Source organism: Leptonychotes weddellii, chromosome 2, assembly GCF_054177405.1.
Source record: "Leptonychotes weddellii isolate Sample4059 chromosome 2, ASM5417740v2, whole genome shotgun sequence".
Lineage (NCBI taxonomy): Eukaryota > Metazoa > Chordata > Mammalia > Carnivora > Phocidae > Leptonychotes > Leptonychotes weddellii.
In genome coordinates this window covers 69304559-69321726 of record NC_138370.1, presented here as the reverse complement: position 1 = coordinate 69321726, position 17168 = coordinate 69304559, and the positions used below count along the sequence as shown (strand labels likewise).

General features: G+C 36.9%; 1 protein-coding gene across 6 annotated transcripts in view; it reads left to right on the top strand.

The window, feature by feature from the left end:
• Positions 1-7661: 7661 nt before the first annotated feature.
• MMAA (metabolism of cobalamin associated A) overlaps positions 7662-17168 on the top strand; it is a 30607-nt gene continuing 21100 nt past the window's right edge. For 3 of the 6 annotated variants that reach the window (XM_031018489.2, XM_081811825.1, XM_081811824.1), the window contains exon 1: positions 15937-17162. The gene's annotated coding sequence lies outside the window, so the exon portion shown is untranslated. Of the gene's footprint in view, positions 7774-15780; positions 15893-15936; positions 17163-17168 lie in introns of those variants that run through there. The other 3 variants (XM_081811822.1, XM_081811820.1, XM_081811821.1) reach the window with 3 other exon arrangements.

The window sequence follows — 17168 nt, the reverse complement described above, 5'->3', positions numbered from 1 at the left end:
TACTCCTCTTCTGATTGAAATTTGGTCTCAAATGGAAATTGGCCTGTAGAGAGAATTATTGACAAGTACACGTTATATTTTTATAACCAATCAATAAATTGGCGTTCTGGTCACACACTTTAGTGTCCATGAGTGTGCTTAAAATGGGTCTTTACCTGAGAGATCTTAAATCAAGTGTGAGTCTGCCAGGCTGAAGTCTGGCCCTGGATAGAGAGGAGCAGTCAATCACGGGTGGTGCACCCTGGTATCCATGTCAGGCTGACCAGCAGGCATTCCCCATGAGACGGCTGGCTTTAGGGTAACTCCTCTTTCCAGTCAGCAATTTGCATTAATCAATAATCAGGAGATATTTTGGAGGCACTCCACCAGTTATCCCTAGGGAGGAAATAATGATTTAAAAATGTGAGGTAGGAAATGGTTATTTCAAGGCTCAGAAGAAACTTTTTTCAAAACATTGGCTGATACTCCAAAGAACTGTCAGAATAGACTAGAAAATGTTGGAGAAATTGAACCCGCAACTTTTGAACCTTTCCTTTTATAAGTATAGTTGCTTTCACTATCAGTAGGAAGATGGGCTAACACAGCCAATGGAGTTCTTTTAATTAAACAAACAGACATTTTTATTTATTCTAACAAGCTGAAATAATGTATGAGATTTAAAAAAAAAAACATTTGGCAGTTCAGTCTTGTCTCTCTTTTTTGTGAAATTGAAAAGAAACAAAATAAGCACATTTGGATCTGGTGTAAAAGGGACTAAGGATATTTATCATAGACAGTTTAATATTAGTCTTCTGAGACCAAAGCTACTCTTTCCAAGTTCAGCAGAAATACACAAACAATTTGACAAATATTGAATTATGCTTCAAGGCAATTCTCATACTTTAATATAATCTGTTTTTTAAAAATGTATTTCCTTCTACTTTGAAATAAAGGTCCATCACCAAATACAATTTAAAAAATACAATGAATTGCTTTTCATCTCAGTTTAGGGAAGAGCCCTGCTTTTATACCCACCTTTAGCAATTTTTCTCCTGAATGAGAGGAAAGGAAGCTTGAATGTTTCCAGAGCAATGTAAAAACCAGGCTGCCTGTAAAGTGATGTGGTCATGTCAGATACATTGCACGTACTACTGTCAAGTTAAGACAATGTATTTAAAGACATTAAATTAAATTATGACAACTATTTTGGAAATTTGATTTTTCATTTTATGGAATTTTGTGTAAACTGGAGAATATTTAAACATTTGAAAACATTGATCCAGTTTTTCTACACCTTGCACACTAGGATCACCTGGTTGGGAGAGGGGTAGAGGGCAGGGAGGGTTGATTGTAAAAATACCGATGCGCGGTTCCCACCCCTGAGATCCTGGCTCCCCAGTTGATTATAATCTGTCACCAAAGTTAAGAACCACTGCCCTAAGATAATAATTGTAGTAATGTAACCATTTGAACAGAAGTCCAAAATGCATTTAGGTTTAGGTTAGGTTGCCAGATAAAATAGAGGATGCTTAGTTAAGTTTGAATTTCAGATAAACAATAAAAACATTTTTAGTATTTGGAATATTGCATTAGACCCTGTATTTTTATTTGCTAAATCTGGTACCCCTAAGTTTTCTTTGCTTAAAACCTCTTTGGAACAAAGCTGTTTATCTACCATTGGAGTTATTTAGAAAAGACTTCTCTGGGTCAGATGACAGCAACGACAAAACTGGGTAAATGCGTTAGATGTTCTCCTCTCCTGGGGTCCTAAATCAGCTCATCTCCTCTCTATACTTTCAGAGTGTTCCTTCTGTTGTGTCCTGCTTCTAATGATACCAGTTCTTTTTGGGTTCCCCAGACCCAATCCCAACATGGGTTGGGGGGAACCCCACACAAAACACTCAATTCTGACACTGTCTACCTGGAGACAGCATCAGATCCCAGAGGTTAAGGGTTTAGTTCTACAGGACTGTGTCCCACGTACGCCCCACGAATGCCAGTGGCAAGAAAGTCCCAGGCTGGTAACGTGCTTGTGACCCACCGGCTCCAGATTGGAGGTTCTGGCGACCTCCTCCTTAGGTCCTTTTAATTTGCTAGAATGGCTTGCAGAACTCAGGGAAACACCTAGTTTGCCAGTGTATTAAAAGATACAATAAAGGATATAAATCAGCAGCAAGATGAGGAGATGCATAGAGCAGAGTATATGGGGAAGGGGCACGGAGCTTCCATGCCTTCTCTTAGCTCCCTCTTTCCTCTCCCCAGACGCAAGCCCCTCCAGCTCTTAAAGGTAACCATAATAGTGACTTTTAAAATAATCACTTTTCTATTTTTCCACTTAGTTTCCCCACCCAAGTATGTATCCATAAACATTATAATTTGCTTATTTTTGAACTTTAAATGGAATCACGTAGCATAAAGATTTTATGTCTAGATTCTTTCCCTGAGTATTTGGTTGTTGTGACTCATTAGTGTTCATTCATGTAGCAGATTATTTACTTGAAAGTATCACAATTTATTTATTCTACTGTTAATGGACATTTGTTTCTTTCTATTTTAGGGCATAATGCTTCTGTGAACGTTCTGTTGTTTTTTTTTTAAGATTTATTTATTCATTTGAGAGAGAGAGAGAGATCACAAGCGGGAAGGGCAGAACGAGAGGGAGAGAGAATCTCAAGCAGACTCCATGCAAAGCGCAGAGCCGATGCAGGGCTCAATCCCACGAGCCTGATATGAGGACCTGAGACAAAACCAAGAGTTGGACACTTAACTGACTGCGCCACCCAGGTGCCCCTGAACATTCTTATACATTTCTCCAGGGACATGACTGCAAACATTTCTTCGTGATATATACCTGTGAGTGGCATTACTGCATCATAAGACTTGCATATGTACAACTTCATTTTGAAATAATTTTAAACTGTTAGAAAAGTTCTAAAAATGGGGCCCCTCCTGGCTGGATTCTCTCTCCCTCTCCCTTTGCCCCTCCCCACCCTCAAAAAAAAAAAAAAAAGAAAGGTTGTAAAAATGGTACAGAGAGTTCCCATATACCATTCACTAAGATTTTCCTAATTATAACATTTTACATAATCATAGTACTGTTATCAAAACCAGGAAATTAATATTTATATAATACTATACACTAACCACACACCCTATTTGAATTTTGCCAATTTTCCTCCTTTCAACACTTTTGTATCCTTATGTTTTAGATGTGCCCCTTGTAAAAAGCATATGGTTTGATTTTTTAAAATCCAATCTCACAATCTGTCTTTTAACTTGAGTATTTAATCCATTTACATTAAGTATAATTCCTAATAGATAAGGGGCTTATCTGTGTAAGTCATTATAAACTACCATTTTATTTTGTGCTTTGTGTTTATTTCTTCTGTTTCTTTTTCTCTACATTTGGTCTTCTTTTGAGTTGATTGGGTCATTTTTATCATTTCAGTTTCCCCCATTCCTTTTACCTAGAAATTACAATACAAATATTTAACTTACTGAAACCTAAAGTTAATCAATATATTTATCTACAAGGACCTACAACACTTTTAAGTCCATTTACTTCTTGCGCCCAAATAACATTTCATTATTTTAATAGATTTTAAATCTAAGTTGTTTTTCATTCCACTAAACACTATCATTTTTGTTTGAAACATGCAATACTTGTTCACATTTACTCATACCATTTAGTCCTTCCTCTGCCCTTTATTTCCTTTTGCCTATCGGACTCTTCCTTTCAAATCACTTTCCTTCAGTCCGGATTATATCTTCTGCAATTTCTTTTTTTGGGATTTTTCAGTGGTGGTAAACTCTCTCCATTTTTTGTTTAAAAATGTTTACTGGATGTAGGATTTTAGATTAGTGATTTTCTTTCAACATATTAAAGATATTTCACTATCTACTGGCTTTCATCATTTGCTGTCAATCTAACCAAAGATTTTTGAATATAGGGTCTTTTTTTTTTTCTTCTGGCTTTTTAAAAAATCTTAAGTTTTTGTTTTCTGCAGTGACACCTGGAGATTTATCTTGAGTGTTTTGGGTACTTCTGGAAAATTCGCAGCCATTATCTATGCCACATCTCTTTTTCTCTCTTTAGTTGGAACTGTTATTAGATGTGTGGTAGACTTTATTACTCTAAGCTCCATGTTACATAAGCTCTTGTTCATACTTAACACCTCTTTGTATCTCTGCATTCAGAATAATTTCTTCTTACCTGTCTTCAAATGCACTAATTCTTTTTTCAACTATTTCTTAATAGAAATTCTGTTAAATCTCCAGTTGAGTGTTTTATTTTAATTATTTTTTATTTCTACAAGTTCTGTTTCGTTCTCTTGCAAATGTGTTAGCTTCTATTTTATAGTTTTCTATTCTCTGAAGATGTTTTAAACTTGTTTTTCATTTTTAAAAACATAGTAAGCATAGTAATTGTATTATCTGTCCCTGAAAAAATCAAATAGCTAAATTCAACGTTTGTTTTTTGTTTCTGCAGTTTGTTGTTTCTGTTGGGTTTTGTTCTTGGTGATCTCCTTGTGGCACTCTGTTACTTTTGACTGTGAACTGCTTTTTGTTTTCCCTTGGAAAATTATTTTTAAGGATTCCTACAGGCTGAAAGTGAAGATATTTTTGTCTCTGCCTGGTACATAAGAATACTACCAGTTCAGAAACAGCTTAAATTCATGCCTTAAGGGTTTTGGAAGCACTTTGGTGATGTAACTATGGTATGCAGGCTCCTGAAGCATTCATCTGGTTAAAACTTCTCAAGGATGGTTTTCATTTCCCATCCCTGCTCTGCTTAGAGCTAAGAAAACCTTCCTTGCAGAAGTGGGGTAGGTTAACTTTTGGCTCATTCTTAGACTGAGGGAATATCCCTTGAGTATCTTGGCTTTATTCAGGAAGGGTTTCCTTTTAGATCTTCACCGTAAGTAAACACTGGGCTTTGATTTCCATTGTCCACACTCTGCAAGGCCACTAAAGCGAAAGTTTGCCTAGTTTAGCAAAGGCTCTTAGGGCAAAGCAACTGAAGTGCTCTGCTAACATCTCTGCTTTTTCCCCACTATTTAGATTTTGGCCTGGAAATTCCTTACTGTCTCAGCAGATCTGTGTTGCTTTTATGAACTGGTTTTTTGTGTATTCATTATTTTAAGTTGTTCTTCCCTCCAGGTGTGAGGGTTGGCCTGAATAATGTAGCCTGCCATATGATTGGAAAGGTAGGTCTTATTTTATAATTTAAAAAACTATATTCAACCTGTGTTTCTATCCCCTTCCTCATTTTAATGTATTAGAGTGTGTATCTGTGTGTGTGTGTGTGTGTTGGTGTGTGTGTGTGTGTTTTAATTAGAAATTTCCAGGGCATTTCTGTAGTACTTTTCCTCCAATGACACAACTCTTGGTCCACTTATACCTCTAATAGTTTTTATTTCACAGTTCTTTAATTTCTGTTTTTACTTTTATTTGCTTTCTTATGATTTTTTAAAAAAAAAATTCTTTCTAACTAAAAAAAGTTCTAACTTATTGAGTTGAATACTTCATTTACCTTTTTTTTTTTATGGCTTAAAATAGGAGGTTTATTCTCTCATAGATCTGGAAACAAGGAATCCAAAATCAAGGTGATGGTCGAGCCGTACTCCCTCTGAGGTCTCAGGGAGAATCTTTCCTTGTCTGAATACTTCATTTACCTTTAAGTTTTCTTTTTTAAGTAATGAAAATATTTAAATAATAAATGTGTTTCTGACTTCAACTTTGGATACATCCATTAGTTCTATTATTTCACATGTGCCTTTTCTTAAGGGTTGTAGTTTTGATTTCCTTTTTATCCTAAGAGTTATTTGGAATCATTTCCCTCCTCCATTTTCAAACGATTCCCTTTCCCCCCTCTTGTTTTTCATTTATTATTGATTTTTATTGTATTTTATTATTTTTAGAGAGTGTAGCCTGTTTAGTTTCAGATTTAAAAAAAATTACTGAGTTTTTGTGGCCTAATATATTTATCAATTTTAACATATATTTTACAGGCACTTGTCAAAAAAAGAATCATATGTAGGGTCTAATATTCAAGATATTCATAAACATAGATATTAATCTTTACAGTTGTAGTCATATGAGGGATTTTTTTCCCCTAGTTGGTTTGTCAGGCCATGAATTCAAATGACATAGGTACAAAATAAGCAGCTTTCTTAGGGGTTACGTGTTTAAGCCTATTTTCTTTTAAATTTGAAGATGTTTCCCTTTACATTACTTTAGAATGCTTAATATTTTCACTAACTAATGATACTTGAAAGAGTAAAGCACATGGTTAGTGTCTGTAAAAAGATTATTTTCTCTCCCTCTCAAATTTTTACTTCCTGTACCACTTTCAACATTGAACACATCAACTCCATGGTCTTTCTGTGCTTTGTCTCTCCAGTAAGCAACATCATGACTGTGTTTCTTCTTTATGCTTTGGACTGTCACTGTGTCAATTTTTTCCTAATTAACCACTTACACAGAAAAAAAATGAGCAAGAATATAATCTGTAAATAGTATTTCGACTTCAGAAAGTCTTTTTTTTACTTCTTTAAAAATCAGTATATTGATGATTTATTATTTTTTTTGTAAAATGGCTCCTCATAGAAATTTTGAAAACAGCACCTGCAATATAAAGAAGCAGAAAAGAAAGTTGCATATGATCCCATCACTCCAAGGCAACCACTGTTAACTGCTCTTGCTTGTTTCCTTCTATTTTTTCCAGAACTATTTTTACATAATTGAGATCAATGTTGTATTCTGAATTTTCCACTATGATATATATTTTCCATTATTAAAAACTATCCATCAGACTTGTTTAAATGTCCTGATAACATTTCATTATTTACTTAATGTTCCTTTAATGTTATAATTTTTAATATCTCTATATTAATAATGTTTCAATGGATTTCTTTTCTTCTTCTGTTTTTCTTAAGCGATACAGTTGGACTTGGATCTTTCGGCTGCATCGGAAGCACCTGAAGGGCCCCCATGCGCAGAGTTTCTGATTCAGTCTGGGATGGGGCCAAAGAATTTGCATTTATAACAACTTCAGGTGATGCAGATTGTCCAGGGATCACATTTTGAGTCACTGGAATAGCTGTAATGAACAGAATGCATACAGATTTGCTTCAATAAATTTCTGAAAAACAATGCTTCTTCCTTCCACAGTAAGTTCTATCTTTGATATTGCAGGGGGAAAAAATAGTAATACTTATCTTGGTTAGAAAAAGAAATAGTAATGTCTATTAAAAGGTTCTCTAAAATTCTTACTCACTGGCTTTTGCTACCACATTTGCACTTACTGTGGAATCTTACTTATTCATTTGACCCTGGAGCTACATCACTATACAGCTGGTCTCTTTTTTTCTTTCTTCTTCTTCTTCTTTTTTTTTGTAAGTCACCTGCTCTCATTTAGTTCATTTCCTTTGGTGTTTTCCTTCCTGTGGGAAGTCTGACATCTGTCCCACATACTTCTTTATGAATACAAAGGCTCATCTTTTATCTTTTTATTTTTAGCTTTTATGAGTCATTTATTCTTACCCTTTTTGTAATTATGATCTTTTCATTCCTTATGTTTTAAAAAGATACTCTAGACTGTAATCCTTTGTGGCCACTTTTTTTTTAATCTTATTTTTTTAAAACACCTTTAATTATTTTCTGTTTACATTTATGTTTAGGTCTGAGCCTAACGTCAAATACCATCAGTACGAGGCTTCTCACTTCATCGGCGCCATCATGTGGTGAAACTGTGTATCACATTGGAAAACCTGCCACATAGAGGAAGACAAGGTACCATTATAGTACGTTTTAGAGAGAGAGAGAGTCCTGAAATTGGGAGATTCATAAATAGTTGGGGGATCTGAAACAGTAGTCCTATTACTTTAGTTAATGCACAGCAAAATGAGAGCTAGTAAACACCAATGATGAATTATGTGGACACTGTAGTCAGTTACAAGAGCTCAAACCCAGGCTTTCCTACTCATTATGATACGACCTTGGGCACTTTGGTTAATCTCCTTGAGTCTCAGTTTCCTCATAAGTATGGGGATACCAGTAGGGTATCTATCTCACAGGAATGTTGAGAGGAAAAATTACTTTTATGATAATAGCACAATGGCCATCAAATAGCTCAATAATATCAGTTATGATCGACTGTTAAAAAACCATCACATTTGGTTTTTTCTTTATGTTCAAATCTAAAATACAATGAGTATCAGAAAAGAAGACTTCCCCTGAGATTTTAGAAAATTATGCCAAAATGGTATAACATTATACCAAATGGTATAATTATCTTTAGAATGACCAGAAGTAGCTTGAAGTTAAGAACTGCAAAAGGTAGTTACTGAAAGAACATTCAAATAATAGTGCCTTTTTAGAGAAAAGGAAGGAAACTTCTGGTAAGAAAGGTCTTCTAAACTATTCTTACAAAGTGAAATTTGAAAATTATCTGGTTAAATTAACCATAATTGACAGTCAAAATAAATAATTTGGGGGGTAACCTAAAATTCTTTTCAAGGGTGGAAAAAACCTTTTAATATTAAACATGATTTATAGTCCCAAATCCTTCTGAAGGTCTATTAAAGAGAAATGTATACTTTTATAAATTCTTGAAAGAGATACATTTGGATGGCTCCAGATGCTGGGAATTTTTCTATTAGAAAATGAATTTTAATTATTTCCAGAAAAATAGGATGAAAGATATCTAAGATCAGTGAGAATAAAGCATGTGGGGGATTCCCCCCCTCCTTTTCAAACCATTCACATCCTTAGATAGAATGGATAGTCTTGCCAGGACCAGTCTTACATTCAGTTTCCAAAGTGTACTTTCCCCAGAGAGTTAGCATTGTTCAATGAATTTTGTTATGCCATTATGCAAATGTAGTCTATGTTCATTATCTTTCACTTATTAAATTCATCAAGAGCTGTTCTGGAACAGATTTTCTGTTTTGTCAACTACACCCACAGTCTTGTTCCCAGACTTTTCATCAGTATTTTCAGGCTGTGAGGGAAAGAAAGCAAGGAATGGGAATGATCTCATGAATTTTAAATATGCTGAAACTCTGTCCCAGAGCAAGATTCAAGTACATAACAGCCGTCTACAGTTGCTCGCAGTATACCCCAATCTCAGGGCAGTGCCAGCTTAGCGCAGTTGGTTAGAATGTGATCAATTGATCAATCAATCAATTCCTATGTGATTCAACTGGCTGTGGAGAGAAGAAACATATCTTCGGTATCAACCTGAACTTCTTTGGCCAGCAGTTTAGAAAATCTATGCCTTTGATTACTGAGATTTGGGGATTTTCCAGAAACTTATTATTGACGTCTATTTTAATTTTATTGTGGTCAGAAAACATATTTTGCATGATTTCAATCCTTACAAATCAGTCGAGCCTGTTTTATAGCCCAGAATATGGTCTTTCTTGGTATATGTTCTGTGTGCACAAATAGGGGAGAGAGAGAGATCCATCCAGACACATATTCATTTATTTAGGTGTTTCATTTCAGCAATGTTTCAGAGTAGTACAGTTCTTGCATGTCTTTCATTAAATTTATTCCTAGGTATTTATAATGCTATTTTAAATGTTACATTTAAAAATTTATTTTCTAATTGCTGCTCGCTAATATATAGAAATACTGATTTCTGTATTACTGATCTTTTATCCTGAGCTCACTAATTTCAATTATTCATTCTAGTAGATTTCAAAGATTTTCTAAATGGGCAGTTATTAATCTAAAGACAAGTAATTATAGTTTTTAAAAATAACTTTCTATGTAGACACCTGTGAATAGACAGTTTTATTCTTCCTTTCTAATCTTTACACCTTGTATAATTTTATTTTTGCCTACTGCAGTATCTAAGACCTCTGAGACGAAGCTGAATAGAAGTGGTGAGAGCAGACATTTTCAGCTTTTTCCTAATCCTAGGATTGAATATTTCACCATCAAGCATGATAGGAGCTATTGGTCTTTCATAGATACTCTTTATAAAATGAAGTCAGTTCTCTTTTATTTCTAGTTTTGTGAATGTTTTCCACATAAGCTGGCAATAAATTGTGTCAAAGGCTTTTTCTAAGTTTATTGAAATGATCATAACATTTTTTTCTCTTTTATTAATATGGTAAGCTACATTGTTTAACTTACTAAAATGTTGAGCAAACCTTGCATTCTAGGAAAAATCCCAGTTGGCCATTGTATTTTATCCTTTATTGCTAGGGTCAGTCTGCTAGTATTTTACATAGTATTTTTGCATTTGTATTCATGAGTGATTATTGGTCTGTGATCTTTTTCTTCTAATGTCTTTGTCAGATATTTCTATGATGGTTATGTTGTTATTATAAAATTAGTGGGATAGTAGTCTCTCCTCCTCTGTTTTCTCCAAGATTTTATATAAGATTGACAGTATGTCTTCTTTAAATGTTGATAAAATTAAGCAGTGAAAGCATCGGGGCCTGAGGTTTTCTTTGCAAAGCGTTCTTTAATTATGAATTCAAGTTCTGTAATAGATGTACAACTACTAAGATTTTCTACTTCTTCTTTAGTCAGTTTTGGTTAAGTTTTGTTTTCCAAAGAATTTATTCATTTCTTCTAAGTTATCAAATTTTATTAAATTTGTAATAGTCTCCTTCTGTGGTTTTAATTAGAATTTTTCAGCTTCAGTACTATTGATATTTGGGGCCAGAAAATTGCCATGGGGCACTCTCCTGTGCGAAGCAGTGTCCCTGGCTTCTACACACTAGACGCTGGTAGCAGTCTCCCCAGGTGCGATGACCAAAAATGTCTCTAGACATTGTCAAATGTTCCTTGGGGACAAAACCCCTCCAGTTGAGAACCAGTGTTTTAATGTCTGTAAGATCTTTAGTGATCTTTCATTCCAGACACTGGTAATTTGTCTCTATTTTTAAATGAGCTCTGTTAAGAGATTTGTAGGGTGTACAAAAGTAGGCTCTGCCCCACATTTGGCCCATGGATCATTTTGCTGACCTTGACTTAGATCATTAATTAACTATTCTTTTTTAATAAAGGAATAAAAGAGCTATACATATTTCCTCTAAGAATACTGTATCTGTATCCCATAAATTTTGAAGGCTGTGTTGTGTTGATGAATATTAGCCAAATAATGGCAATGGAGAGTTATTATCTATGGAGAGAACATATGAGCATTATTGTTAGTCCAACATAACTGCTTACAAATGGACTTTGGGTTCTGTGAGAGACAATGAATATTAATATAACTACATAATAAAATTTAGTTACATAAGTACATTCTCCCAAGTCGTTGACACACCGATATAAATTCCCACAATCTGGTAACAATAGTCTTTTTGCTCTTCTAGCTAAGAATAGCCACAGTCTGCAAAATTCAGAACGTTTATCAGGACAAGGAAATTATAACAATTTTACTGCACCTTATCGAATATTGATTTGCTGCCACCTGCTGGGAGGCAGAAATGAGTTTCCAGTGTCCTTAAAGGGAAAGAGTGATGACCCTAGAAGTTGTAAAACTTTGCCTATCCCATAAAATGAAACATAGTATAGGTACCCTTGCGCCTGAAAGAAATCAATAATTTTATTTTTATTTTTTCAGAAATCAATAATTTTAGAATAAATTAACTGCAGGTGAAGAAAATATGGTCTGTGTATAAAATTTGGAGTGCATTCTTTTTCATCTAAGAGAAATTAGATGGGATATTTGCATTTACCATGAAATGATGTACAATAAAGTCCCTTAAAATGGTGAGCTTATCAAGTACTGATTGTGTATTTGTGTAAAGGTAATTAACCTCTTGACTGGGGCTAATGGAGAAATTTAAGAGCTAAGGATCCACTACTGAATGAAGATTAGTAAAAAAATAATATTAAATCTAATAACGATGCTTGTGATGGTCATAATAATAGCCCCCACAAGGATAGCCATGCTGTGATTCCCAGTGCCCAGAGTGGACCCGTGAGCCCAGAGAGCAGAACCAAGAACCACAGATTCTTCCTTGGCCTTGAAACTAATAGAGCCTGCCTGATTGGATTTTGAAATTATCTGGGACTGGTGACTACTTTTTTCCTTCCACCTCTCCCTTTTTGAATGCGAATGGCTACAATTACTCTCCTGTGCCTCCCCTTCCCTTGCATTTTGGGAGCACACATCTCGTTTTCTCATTTCCCAGTCTATAAATGGAAAGGGATTTTGCCCCAGGATGGATTGTACTCAGAGCCTTACCTATAAATAATTTACATGAGGTTTGGGAATTTTGAAATTTAGATGAAATGCTGTGATATGTTGAGAACTGGGGGGATTGAGGGAGGGGGGTGAGATTTTGCATGTGAACAGACATGAATCTTTGGTGCTCAGGAGGATGGACTGTGGTTAAGAAGAATGCCTCTCCCATAGATGTTCACACCCTAATTGCCAGAATCTGTGAATGTTATCCTATAAGGATAAAGGGATTTTGCAGATGTGATTAAGGTTAAGAACCTTGATGTGGACAGATTATCCTGGATTATCTGGGTTTGCCCAATTTAATCACAGGAAGCCTTAACAGCAGAGAATCTTTGACCAATGTTAATGGCTCTGAAGATAGAAAGGGGCCACAAGCTAAAGAATGTAAGTGGCCTCTAGAAGCAGGAAAGGCAAAGCAACAGAGCCTTCCCTAGAGAGAATTCTGTCCAGAAAGGAATGCAGTCAGCTGATATCTTGATTTTACCCCAGTGCGACCTGTGTTGGACTTCAGACTTACAGAATATTAAGATAATAAATCTGCGTTCTTTTAAACCACTAAGTTTGTGGAATAGAAAACGAATACAAAAACAGCTAGCAGTTCCTATGTTCTACATATACTAGCACTACAGCAAGGGCTTCCCAGATGATAATTCTATTTAAAAAGGAGCTAAAACACCTCTGAAAGCATATTATATAATCTGGCCTTGGCTACCTCTCTGACCTCATCGACTACGACTCTCCCTTTCTAATTATCATTCATTCACTCTGGTCTCCTTGCTATTCTTGAAACATGCCAAGCACGCTGTCCGCTTCTCAGTTCGCACTTCACTTAGATATCCACAACCCACTCCTTCCCTTCCTTCAGATCTCTGCTCAACTGTCACCTTCTCAGTGAGGTGTTCTTTGTTCACTCTATATAAAGTAGTATTTGCCCAACCTTTCCTGGTGTCCCCTAATCTCTAAATCCTAGTTTATTATTCTACATAGCACTTATCATTTGATGGATATTTGCTTGTACTCTGTGTTCTCTCTTGTTCCCCAAATGTAAACTGTGTGTGGGCAGGAACTTTATCTGTACATTACTGATGGCAGCTTTATCTCTAGAACCTAGTACAGTGCCTGGGCACACAGCAGTAAGGAAATATTTGTAGGAATAAACGAACATTTTAAAAACTATTAACAGATGACAACATACACAGCATAGAGCAGGGGTCATTGGATGATGTACCTGAACATTACTCAGTGAATAGGCCTCAGTGTAGATTCAATATCATGCCTTTAAGAATGAGGTAATTTCTCAGTTTCCTACAGTTCTTAGACATGGCACACCATTTCTCAAGGTCAGATTATAAGAAAACTAGTATGTAAATGAACTTTGTATTTTCCTATAAATAAGCATTACCAGTGTATTTTAAGGTAATTGCTAGTTAGGGGGAAAAAAAGGAAAACTAGTAGCTGCTAGCTATAATTTCTTCCCCAACTTTTAATTTTTAAAAATTTCAAACCTATAGAAGAGTTGAAAGAACATTCATATGCTCTTCACCTAGAACCATAATTAACACAGGGGCTGTTTTCTCTTTACATACATACTTTTTTTTTGGCCTGAACTATTTGAAAGAAGTTCCCAGACAGATATCATGATCTCTCCCCTACTTGAACATGCACCTCCTAAGAACAAAAGCATTCTTGTAATAAACACAATTTATCATACCTGAGAAATTTAAGTCAACAATGTATCTAATTTTGCTTCCATGTTCAAATTTCCAATTGTCCACAGAATTCTTCTAAAACTTAAAAAATCCACGATCCTATCCAGTTCAGTTGCCCTAACTGCAAACTGGTCCTTTTTTTATTTCTTCTGTGCCTTGACCTTACACTGAAAAGTCCAAATAAATCACATTGTGAATTTATCCGAGTGTTCCTCACAGATTCAGGCTAAATGTTTTTGGCAAGAATGCTACATGGATGTACTTGAAACAACCTCACAGCAACAGGCATGTGTTTTCCCAGTACTGATGCTGGAAATTTTTTCCATGAAACATCTATTAACGTTTTGCAATGGACTAACGTTCCATAGAACAGTTTAGGAAACACCTGGATTAAAAAAAAAAAAAAAGTGAAATGAACTAAAGTGTTTAACAGTTTGTAGAATAAAAACCAGGTAAGGATTAAAAATCATTTTTAAATTAACAAATTTTCCTCATTTCCTTAGGTAATGCAAACAGAGCTTTCATAAAATTTAATACCAAAAAATAAAAAACAAAACACAAACCATTGTACAAATGAGTAACTCCAAACTTAAAGAAATGAAGTAACTTCTACCAAGTTTTTATCCTTATTGTATTTACTGTGTTCGGGAGCTGAGACTTGAAACCAGATCTGCTTCCATGTTTTCCACTAGGCCCTTTACTTCACTTAAGACTTATGTTTAGTTTTCCGTAATTGACTATACTTGGGTCAATTACAACTGGGGTAAAAGTGGTGGTCTTTTAGTCTGAATACTAATGAAGACAGTAATGAAAACCAACAGTTCATTATTTTTTATCGTTCTATGTCCAACAAGAACGAACCCATACCAAGTACTTGAGTAAGTCCTAACCCCTCACAAATGCATTCAAGTATGCATATCATGGCGGGATGGGGTGGGGTTGGGCATATCAGATTGTGGTCTTGGCTCCGGATATTAATTATAATATAGACCCCAGTTAGGACCATTTCTATTTGTCATAATTTGATGCTTGCTATTTAATGCCTATTGGTGCTGTCTTTATTACATCACAGCATACATTTGGGAGTCTTCAGTTTTCCCTAAAAATCCTAGAACTCAGGTAAAACTTAGGTTTTACTACTTATTATATAATCCAACAGGTTTTCAAAAAATTAATCATCATTATCATTCCAGCCCCGCAGTGAGGTACCAAATATTAAGCATGTTCGTTTTCATCTCCATTTCAACCGGGAGCCTTTCCCCCTCGATGAGTTTCCGAGGGCAGTCGCGGGTCCTTACTTTTGGTACAAGTAATGTTAATACGAATGGTAACTTTTAAGAGAAAAAAAAACTATGCCATGGCTTAAACACTTGAGGTCTATTTCGATTGAGCATTTATTCCAGTAGGCTGGAAACGGCTTTCCGGAGTTTTGGGGTCTTCCTGCTGTTACCGTTTGTCAAACATCCCACGTCTCGCCCTCTACCCCACACTCGAAGCTTCTGGGATTGGAAAAAAGGGGTCTGCGATTGCGGCCCGCCGATGCCGCGGGGCCCCGGGGCTGCACTCTGCCTCCGTCTCCCGGACTTCTCAACGCGCCAAGGCCGGGAGGGTATGAATGTTACCCTCGAGCTCTGGAGGTGGACGACCGAATAAGGACCCGGAGAAAAGCTACCCGAAAGCCATAAACTACCTTCCCCCTCTTCACTTCCCGACAGCTTCCCGGCGCCCCACCGACTTCCCACCCCCGACGCAGGCCCGCAGGCCTTCACGCACACGCGTCCCCCACACACGCCGGAATTCCGCGGCCACGTCCGCGGCCACGTCCGCCGAGACCCTAGCCCCGCCCAACGCCTCCGCCGGCCCCCGGGCGCCCCTGGGCTTCTCGCGTCCAGCTGTGAGCCCTGCGCCTGCGCGCCGCGGCCAGCGCGGGGCGGGGCGAACCCTGTCCGGCGGAAGGGGCGGGCCGCACTTCCATGTCGTCCGGTGGGTGAGTGCGGGGCGGGGGTTGCGCGCGGCGTCCGGAGCCGGAGTTGGGCTCCCGCCGCGGGCTGCTGGTGGGGGCCCACCCCGGTGTCGGGGGCGCCCCCTGGAGGATTTGGGGTGGGGGAAGGAAAGGAGAATATTGTTGAATTGGGTGATGCTGGGAATGCGGGATATGTGCTGACTGGCAGGCGTCGGCAAAATGGGTTCAGAGGGAAGTTCCGTTGTTTTTTTCCTTAAAAAGGAAATGCTCTGTAAGCAGTGTTTTAAAATCTACATCAATCTAGGCAGGGTTGTGAGCTTACCGTTGTACCACAGTAAGGAGGTTTTGGTAAGGTTGCTGGTCCCTTGCCGCTGCCAAACCTGGCGAATGATTAACCAGAGAATGGATCAGAGAAGGGCACGATAGCTTCTCCCCAAGAGTGAAATTAAAACTCCTCTTTTATGGAATAAAATCCAGGATATAAAAGTAAGGTTCAAACCGAAAGTCACAAGGAGTATCTAGGCTTTATCAAATACTCTGGAGAGGCATGGACTAAGTCCTTTCCGGCAGACGTACTGTATTCAAATGATTTATATTTCTCATTAGCACATAAAAGACCACCTAAGCAAAAATGGCATAAAATTTCTTTTATTACCTTTCTTAAGAGCTGTGCCCAAATACATATATTCTGGAAAACAAATAGATTACTATAGCTTTTCCAAGTTGGTAGGAAACCACGTTTCCCGAAAGCCTGTGCAGATTCTTAATCATTTTGGGATTATCTACAATGTCCAAAATACTCTTTTACTGGTAAACACTTAACATCGTTTTGTGTTCAAGGTAATAAGAATTTTAAAAAGGGAACAACTCAGTTATTTTAAGGGCTGTATTCTATTAGAGGCAAAACAGATATGAAACATTATATAATCATAAGAAATGTAAATCTCAACTTGAGATATTTGATGATGTCCAAAGAAAACCTGTATTTGGCATGGAAAGGGCTGGTGAGTGCTTGAAACATTTGCCCCTTAGCTGCCTGTTGCCATGTGGGCATGTGGGTCCCTCATATGCAGATTGTACACAGGGCTCCCTAAGACCAGTTTGGATTTGAACTTGAGTGTTAGCAATGGGAATGAATGAAAATGTTTAACAATGATGAACTTTAGAAAAATAGAGATTTTCCAAACAGATTTAGAATCCTAAAAGTGGAAATGGGGAGATCTGAGTCTTAACTGGAAAAGTGATAAAAGGTAAAGTGGACAGAGAACCATAGGATATTCCCTGCATGAGTTCGGTATGT